The sequence below is a fragment of the Coenobita brevimanus genome, chromosome 78 (assembly GCF_032717465.1).
Source record: "Coenobita brevimanus isolate Jiangsu-jjx chromosome 78, ASM3271746v2, whole genome shotgun sequence".
Classification (NCBI taxonomy): Eukaryota; Metazoa; Arthropoda; class Malacostraca; order Decapoda; family Coenobitidae; genus Coenobita; species Coenobita brevimanus.
In genome coordinates this window covers 5507721-5518015 of record NC_137031.1, presented here as the reverse complement: position 1 = coordinate 5518015, position 10295 = coordinate 5507721, and positions in this window count along the sequence as shown.

Genomic DNA, 10295 nt, shown 5'->3' with positions numbered 1-10295 from the left:
GAAATAAAAGCGACAAACAGACGATCAGTGTAATTATAAGGCCCGTACATCTGTAAATAGTTGTGTAAAGTGGAAACGGGTGTAATATAAGTGGAAAATTAGAATATAAGTGTATAAATATGATCTACAGTAAGTGGAAACATACCTAGCGAGGGTATTTTGATGCGATAGATGCTCAGTGGAAGAAAAAAGGCCCATAAGCATGTAAATATTTGTATGGAAAATGCAAATGGGTGTAATATAAGTTGAAAGTTTTGTAAGTGCTGTATTTTCTAAGCCAAAATATTCCTAGCAAGTGTTTATAGATGCGATTTCCTGATGCTCAGTGGAATAAATAAGGCCCGTAAATATGAAAATAGGAGTCTACAAGTTTAAACGGGTGTAATATATGTGCAAAATTAGTATGTAAGTGTGTGAGTATTATCTTAGTCGAAACATTCACCGCGAGGGTATTTTGGTGCGATATTTTGACGCTCAGTTTAATAAATAATGCCAGCAAATATGTACAGTGGAGTATAGGGTGTAAACGGGTGTACTGTAAGTGGGAAAGTATATTGGGAGTGAAAAAATAAAGTAGAAGTTGAAACACGAGTCATAGAGATTGTGCTTGCTACATGACTATGTGCTAGCATGTCGCTAAATGCCCTCGTAATGAATGAAAATAATTGAAAAGATTTACAGTGCTGGAGGAAATTTTATGTAAAGAAAATAATATTATGAAAGTGATAACACAATATGATATGTTGAGATATGAGTCATAGCGAGTGCGCTGAATAAGCAGATGTGCGCTATAGTTATGCTACATGTCATTGTAATGAATGAAAACAGCTGAAAACATTTACATAGGGTACAAAATGGTAAAATGGCATTAAAACAGTAGTATACAAGTAGAAAAAATATGTTGACTGAAACAAGAAACTTAGCACATAGCGTGTTACCACTCTGATCCAACTTGCTATGCTCGTGCGAAGGTACAATGCTTATTTTTCATATATATGTCATTGAAAACCATTATATTGCTATTCTTATCGTTTATTAGTTCAAATACCAGTACACCAGTCCTGTATGAGACATCCCTAGCATGTATTCACTATGGACGGTGGGTGTTAGCGCCGAAGTGGTGACATGTGGAGGTGTAGGAGGACTACTGGGCCTTGGGATAGGCCAATGCCCCCAAGAAATAGGCCCTGAGCCTTTGCCCAGAGTCAGAAACGTAAAAAAAAAAAAAAGTCAATAAATGTAGAGGTGTTGTTTGTGGTTTCTCCCAAATTTACCTACCATAGAAAACGTGAGCAACTCCCACGTCAGTGATAGAATACGATACCTGGCGCGGGGGACCTCACCTGTTCCGACCACTTATTGACCACGGTAAGCCCTTTCTTGGTGATTTTCCTTTGTTTCTCAACAAAAGTGGAAGTTTTAGCCCAAATTTTTTTTTTCCAAAATAGCTCGGGATTGGGCGGTGTCGGAGGTGCGAAATAGTTCGGGACGTGACGGGTTAATCTTGTGTTTAATCAGGTTTGTACACTTTAATTGTTCTCTGGGTAATGCTACAGTTTGTCAATGTTTCTGTAATAAATCTAGGAGGTTATTTTCTACATAAAATTTTCTTGAGTGAATCATATTATACTTTATGCATTCTCTGTCCATAAAGATTTTATCTTACTTGAAGTTCCAGCTATAATTATTTCTCTTATAGGGGCAGGACATATCTGTAAGTTGCAGAGTCAAGTCCCCTTTTTTATCTGTACTTCCCCATTCATCTGATTAATTAGGAACACATGAATTTCCCCATCGTTATTCACCTGATAATGCATTTTCCACTGAGAGTCCTTTCACGCTACATAATTCTTATAAGACAAGAACAGTGTCATTCTTCATTTTACTCCTTATAGTGACTTTCATATATGATTTAGGCAGAAGAACTACATCATTGGTGAGATGTGCAGGAAATAGTGTTGCTGCTCTGCCTTCACTTCTGTCTCCAGGCAAAGGGGATGGGCGGGCTGAGAGGGATGGTGTGAGTGCATGTGTACCCTCATCCGATTGAGTATTTCTGTTTAGACGTTTGATAGTTCCAACTCCTTTTGATTTTCTGCTATTGATGAGTGACAGTTCTGATGATAATTCTTCTATGAATTCAGTATTGTAATCTATCCCATTCATGTGTGGGAGTAAATTATATTCTCTGTCCTCATAGTTCTCAAATCCCATAACATGATAGCTCCTATTGCTAAGTTTTCTGCTATATAGAAAATACCAGAGATTGGTCTCGTAGTCTCTGTAAAAGTGACGTCTAACTGTACTATGCCCTTTAAAGTTATTTATTTGCCATCTACATCATATAAATCTAAATCAGATTCCTACAAGAAAGTTACTTTCTTCTTATTCCTAAAAATCCTTTCTAATTCCTCTTGTGGTATTAAATTCACTGGAGAGCCTGTATGTAAGAATAATGAACTGATTTCATCTTCACCTGAAACAGGCACCAGGATACACTCATTTTCAACCATGCCTCCTATGTGCACTTTAGACTTGGCTTTATTTATGGTTGGTCGTTTTTTGTCATAGCTTCCCTTCCCCTGACTTAAAAATAGAAAACACTTTTTCTATTGTTTTACAGTTTGAGATCCAGTGCCCGGACGGTTTGTAGTGTTTACAGTATGGTTTATATCTTTTTGACTTTTGCTTGTCCTGTTTATTCTTAGTATAAGATTCATTTTCTGTGTGACCAGGATTCACACAATAATAACATAGAGTGGACCTTTCTCTCGAATGCAACCCTCGAGATGACTTTCCACATTTAGATTTTTTTGTGGCACGATTTCTGCTTGGACTACGTGCAAACTTTTGGGGCTGTCTGTGGCCTAGTGTTTGTGATTGTTGCCTCGACGTCAAGGGTTGTTTGGTTAGTCTGTTTTCGGGTCGCGATTGATTATGTTCTTTGGTAGAAGCATTCATGGGTGCCACTGTGTCTGTAATTCTCATTCTGGTTGTATTGGGTTTTGATTCACTCACCCCTTACTTGTTACAATTCATCTTTACCTCATTTATAAAATCTAACAAACACATTCCTGGGGTGTACAATACTGTTTTAGCTAACTCTGATACCCTATCAGGTAATTTACACAGTGCAGCTACATAGCAAAGGATGTCTACGACATGCAATTGTGACATCTCCCCATCAGCCGTCACCCAATTTGAGTTCTCTATATTAGCTAACAGTATTCTTTTAATTGTGGATACATCTGCTGTTATTTCACCTAAGACAGGATTGGTTGTATGTTCTCTCATAAGACCCACAGTCTTATGTACAGTAATTCTGGAATTATACCTGGTGAGAAATTTATACCTCCAGAAAATTTCTTCAGGAATTCTGTCTTAAATCTTCATATGTGTGAGCTAGTAAGAGTTTGTCAGATCTGAGTAGATCACCAGCTGGACATCTTTCTTGGTTAATCCATGAAGAAAAAACAGCTACCTTCTCATATTCATCTGTAACTTGTCTCTTATCAAAGAGTTGCTCACACTGATTTACAAGGCACATCACACTGATGCAATCCTTTTCTGTGCCTAAGAATTTTGTGAGACTTTTATCCTCATGATAAACATAGACATGAGGAGGGGAATATGTAACTATGATATTACCTCCGCTAGGCATGTTATTTGTTTGTTTCGTTAAATTCACTTGAAGTCCCTTGTCGTTGGGGTAAGGGATAGTTGTGTAAATATTTCCTGATCTGTGAACCCTTGTGAAAATGTTTTCATAGGTGTGTAAGACAGAGCTAAAATCTTCACTATCTACATCTGTGAAAGATATCAAAGAAGCATCATCATCATCAACTTCTGAAGTGTGTGTTTCCTTATCTTTAGTTCGTGGAGAACTATGTGTGTTTGTTAAGTTTTCTTGTTGTTCTACTAACTGTGAATCTTCACTGGGTAATGAAGATGCTGTCTCATTTGGCAATAAAACTGGTGGTGAATGAGTTTTTTATTTTAGTGCACTAAGCACTAATATAAAAAACTCATTTTGCTAAGAATTGTTGTCATGAAACATAGATGTGCTAATTGTATAGATAACTAATATGAATATTAACCCTCCGAGATACATTCACGCGAATCGCGTTCCATGTTATTTGGGAGAGAAACGCACAGAGACAAGAGTCATGGTCCTAAGCAGAAAAAAGGCCATCAAAAAGAAAGTTATTGGTCGATTTATGTCAAATTTTGACGAGTTCTAGAGGGCGTGTGTCTCTTCCCAGGTAAACACTTGGCACCACTGTAGAGCCTCCTCGAACCCTGTCCGTAGCGGTAAACCTCATTACCTCAGAAGTAGCCAGGCTGTAGGGTTGCGCAGGATGTGTTGTCCCTTTAAATCCTACTTATTCTCCCCCTCCCACCCAAGCCAAAGCCCATGTGGACTAAGTGTGATGATATATTATTTATGGGGATATTTTGATGTTATTTTGTCGATGGAACTTAGATATATATCATGAAAAGCAATGCTGCCCATTATTGGTCATTAGACCTAGGGGCAAGACACGTGTTCACTATAGCGGGGTTTTGTCACTCTGCTTCCCCTAGGTCCTATGCTGTGAGTACATTTACGTGTATAGTGAAGCCAATGCCTAAACTGTATGGTGTGTGAAAAATATAGTGGCTGGCTTTGTGAATTACTGGAACAAGCAGGCGTTACATACGCCATAGCCATAGTGTGGAATGAGGCAGGCATCACCTGTATGCCTTAGTCGGGAAGGGATAATTACTGCAGAGGTGTTTAGGGATGGATATTTTCATTGTGATAGTGTATATACGTATGAATTTGTGTGAAATATATGTCAAATTTGCTACGAGCATTCGTGAAGGAGTGTGGTGTGTGACAATATAGCATGGCATCACACTTTCGAGGTGAAGCTGATGCGTCACGGTCACATTGTATAGTCAGCCAAAAAAGTCGTGTCTTCTTTCTAAACCTCGCAAATATTCGAACAGATAAGTTGAAGAAGAAGGGATAGCTTCACAAGTCTGGCAACTGTGTTAAACCAGACGGTGATAGGGGTGAGTGGTTTGGGGGTGGAGGTGGGGTATTGAAGGATGTGTGTGCTGTAGTTGCTGTTGGCAGTGTAGTCTAGCACTACACCACACAGTAAAGGTGCTAAATGTTATAATTCACATGATTTAGTACCTGTAAATAATGAAATGTATCGTCAACCAGAAATAATGCCTAGATAGTGTAGCCAATCAAACATTAAATTAAACGACGAGATGCAACCCTGCCCACCCCTCACTTTCCTGCCACACCCCCTCTGCCGGGTATCAAGAAACCTCCATGACATTGGAATAAAGGAGAGAAAGCTGTGTTTTTACAGCATGTTTACCTTCTGAACATGGCAGGATTGTCACGGGGTTTTTAAAGAGTATATGCAATATTAAAGAATATTATTCAATAATCTTGAGAGCAGGACAATGAATTGTCTTGTGAATATCAAGTAATGATTACTTTATGCTGCTTTCTTCGCCAATTCTCTAAGGACGAGAATTTATAAACTTTCTCAACAGTACTCAGCGAGACTAATTATTCACACGTGCTGTTTATTAGTACTGTTGGCCTCTGGAGAAAGTGACTCCACCCCTGACAATCAATAATTAATGCTATTAATGATAAACAAGTTCTTGCTGATGCAATTAACTCCTAGATGGCACAACGGATTTGAGTTAATACAAAAGGACTGACCTAAGTACCAGTTATGAATAGCAAAGCATTTATGCAAGCTAGGAGCTGCAACTAGAATAAGCTTATGGACAATAAAACACGAGTTTACATTACATTAAGCTCAAGAAAAAGAACTGTTAAATTTATTGATTACAAAGAAATAAATTTACGTTACATTTCAAAATGAATTCAAAATAAGGAGATCGCACTCACTCGCTTACTCAGAAGCTAACTCTTAAACCTAGGAAAAACGAAAAGAAATACTGGCCAGAAAAGTGAACTAAGTGGATGACTGGGCGTCATTACTGAGGAAGGACACTGCACACGTTGAGCCTCTGGAATTGAACGGTGGCGGCAGGAACTGGGTGTCATTGCTGAGGAAGGACACTGCCACACACACTACCTGCTTCCACAGCACACAAATCTCGACTGACTTCAAATCGTGAGAGAGAGAGCAAGTGTCGAGCCGCACTTGTAACAGCTAGAATGAACAAAACATGCCCATAACAAAGTACTCAGCGGAGGTGCTAAAGTCGCACTCAAAGACGATCATTTATGACAGTGAAAAATTGTTCTGAAAACACTCCAGATCGGGTGAATAATTGGCAGTTAAACTGAGCAATAAATACTGGGATTCCACAAGAATTTGTGGTTTCCCACCAAAGTTAATGTCACGAGTTTATTCAAATACTTAATCGTGCTGACTCGTGACATTACGCCCCATCAAAAATGATTTTTTTTTTTTTTCAGGAAAAAAAATTTCAATATACATACATATAAATCCTAACTCAGTCATATAAGATTCATACTGTGGTGTGTGTGTGCTATCCTGCTACAGGAGAAAGTCACAGTCGCCAGTGAGCGAAAAAAAACCTCGTATTTACGTTAATAGAAGCAAGTTTGAGGGAAAAACTCCGTGACGACGGTGAAAAATCCTGTAATCAGGTCAAACTGAGTGAAAAATTTGCTACATTTACATTAACAACTAAATGTTATGTAGTGTGATGTATGTAATACACGGTGTAGGTGTGACAGTTGTGGTGTAACTGTACCTATGTTTAAAATTACATAATGCAAATCAATAATAATTGATGACGCCCTAACTTCTTTCCTACTCTTGCCTACACAGGACTATTTGTGTCGTACCACACATTTCCATTCCCTCTTCATCACTCATGTATATAATTCCTATGTTCCACCCTGCTGACACAATTCCCTCAAATCCCAATCCGTCTGACTGTCCCAGTTTAACCCATGTCCATTATCAGCACCCTCCACCCTACCCCCTAACACACTTCCACCCTGCCCTATCTGTCTGTCTGTCTGTCTGTCTCTGTATGTATGTATGTATGCATGTATGTATGTATCCTTTCCTCTCTCTTTATTCCCTCCCTCCCTTTCTCTCTCGCCACATGCCGACCATGTCCATTTGGATGGAGGAGCATTGACCCTGGACCCCATATGGGAAAGATGGCAGCCCCCGAGACTGATCTGCGGCAATGTATTACCACCTGAACCGCAGGAGGGAGGGGGCGTGGCTGATATGAAAATTAAGTTAGGCGGGAAAGCGTTGTGGAGGCAGGAGGGGGGGAAGGCAGGATTGCACAGGCGGGTTCAATAGTTGTGTGAGCTGGCGGTTCAGTCAGTGCCAGTAGTTGCATCAGATCGAGGTACACACGGAGTTAAATCAGTGTCACAAGAATCACTGGTAGCAAGGGCAAGTAGCTTGTACGATCATTACCTTTATAACAGTTTCTGACCCAAACTCTGTTACCTCTATCACAGACTTCGTCAAAATTTTTGACTTCGGGTGTACATTTGTGCAACAGGAAAAGCGACAGAAGGAAGAAAATTAGGTAAATCCCTTGCCATGACACTTATTTATATTCGGGTTCGAACCAGACAATTGTATGAACGATGTTTTACTGCATCTAACCCCTTCAGTCTCATTAGTCTATCCTATGGTGAATGAAGTAATCTGGGTACAGCAACAATGAAATATACCTCATTTGATGAATGTGGCCGACAGTGTTCGGGGAAATTTGAAAGAAGACAAAGAACTAGGAACTGGGTTTTCATAACGCCCTACATACCTTTTCGTCAAATGCACACAGTCACCACCTGTGAAAAGCCAACAGCCGATCTGCCTATCTATATATATATATAATATATATATATATATATATATATATATATATATATATATATATATATATCTGTGTGTGTGTGTGTGTGTGTGTGTGTGTGTGTGAAAACTACTGCTTTGAAGCTAGGCTAGTCTATCCTTTCATGAATTTTGAATAGGTTGTCTGGTGCCCTCTCGTATGAAACAGCGCATAAAGTTGTCGAAGTACAAGGTCAACTCCTAGTGTAATGTGGTGTGCTGTGGTGTGCTGCACAAACGATGGTGTGGTGTGGTGTGCTGCACTGGCTGTGGTGTGGTGTGGTGTGGTGTAGTGTTGCGGTGCTGTGTAATGTACAAATAGGGTATGATGACATGAGGTTCGATGTGGCGTAATGTGGTGGTGTGTGGTGCGGTGAGGTGCGGTGCAGTGCGGTGCAGTGCGGTGTGGTGTGGTGAGGTATGGTATGGTGAGATGTGATCTACATTTGGTGTTGTAGGGAATGGTGTGGTATGGTGTGATGTACATGTGATACGCATGTAGGGAAGTGTAGTGTGGTATGATGTAGTGTGATGCATAGGTGCTGTTGTGGTGTAGTGTGATACACAGGTAACGGTGTGGTGAGATAGGTTGTGGTGTGGTGTGGTAGTAGTAGTGGTAGTTGTTATTGTTCCCTAGTCAGTCTGGAGACACTAAGGAAGTCCACAGCCGAGACCGCGCTTTCCCACAGAGCTCTAAAAGAGTGTATGTTGTGTTGTTGGCATAGGCGATTGTGCGCAATGCAGTCTTCCATAATGTGCTTAATAGTATGGGGTGCTGTGTTGCATCCTGGACAGGCGGTCAGCGACGGAGCCATCCAGCCTCTTCTGATGACTCAAGAGTGCTGAATGATGACCACATCTTAGCCTAGTCAAGTGGACACTGTCCTCACGAGTGAGGTAGGATTCAGAAGGGTGTATATCAAGAGGCGGTACATGCAGCTGTGTGTTGTCTTTGAGTGACTGAATCGAGCGGCGGGTGATTTGAACATGGATATGATTTTGGAAGCTGATTTGAGGAGGGCGAAGGGGGAGATGACAGTATATGTGCATGATATCGCGTGCTTGCTGTTTTGATATTCCTTGGTGTGTGTGGATGTGCTGCCATGTAGTGTATTGGGTGGTGTTGGTTTGTGGAGGCTGCGGCAAGAATTTGTGTACCTCTCATGTTTAGATATGATCCTTGACCTTGAGGACTTTGGTTTCTTGGTGTAGATGGTCTGAATGTGTAGTAGCTGTGCAGTCTGTAATTATTTTTAGGGCCATGTTCTGTATGGTCCGTAGAGTGTTGTAGCGTATTCTAGTGAGTTTAGATTCCCACGTAGGGCTTGCATAATTCATCACTGAACGTATACATTGTTTGTAATTCATCACTGAACGTATATATTATTTGTAATTCATCACTGAACGTATATATTGTTTGCATACTGCAGTGGTGGTTTCTTTGTTGTATCCAAATGTTGTATGGGCACGTGATCTTAGGGCGTTGAAGCTTGGTGTTAATTTGTTTTTAATGTCTGTGATGTGTAATTAAAATGACATTGATGTATGTTACACCAAGGATTTCTGTGTGTGTGTGTGTGTGTGTGTGTGTGTGTGTGTGTGTGTGTGTGTGTGTGTGTGTGCGAGTGTGTGTGTGTGGTAGTGAAGTGTTGTTTATGGTGATGTGTGGAATGTGACTAAAGTTCTACTGTCCAGTTCGTGAGAAGGGTCACAGTACAGTAGATTTGGCTGGGGCTATAGTGAGTCTGTTTGTGGTGAACAGTCGTGTAGTGTGTTGAGGTATGGTTGGAGGATGTGTGTGGCTGGTGTGTACACGTAAGTGTTATGTCGTCTGCATAGGAAGCTATGAGTATTTGTGGTGTGTGGAGTGTGGGTATGTGGTGCATGTATAGGTTAAAGAGTCTATGGGACAAAACAGATTCTTGTGGGACTCCGTTTCTGATGTTCGATGAATGACCGGCAAATGTTACATGAGCACATCTGTGTACTAAATAGTTTGCCAGCCATCTTTTGTGTTACTGTTGCATGTTTGCGTTGAATATTTTGTTTGTGAGGTTGTGGCGGGGGATGGCATCAGAAACTTTGCGTGTGACTAGGAGTGTTCTGTGTGGTGGCCTAGCTGAATTGATGCCATCAAAGTCTCTTTGTGTAAGGTCTGTAAAAAGAGTGTTTGTGGAGTGTAGCAGCCTAAAACCATGTTGTGATGGGGCTAGGGGGATGTGAGGTGTAACTAATTGTAATAGCAGTCGTTCAGTGCCTTTGGAGGGGGTGCAGAGGAGTGTGATGGGGCAGGGTGAAGAAGGTAATGTGGGGTCTTTGTTGGGTTTGAGCATAGTGATGATGGAGCCATGCTTCCAGATGTGTGACTTGCTGTAGTATGATATGTTGGTGAGCACTTGTATGCCTTGTGGTCCAAGG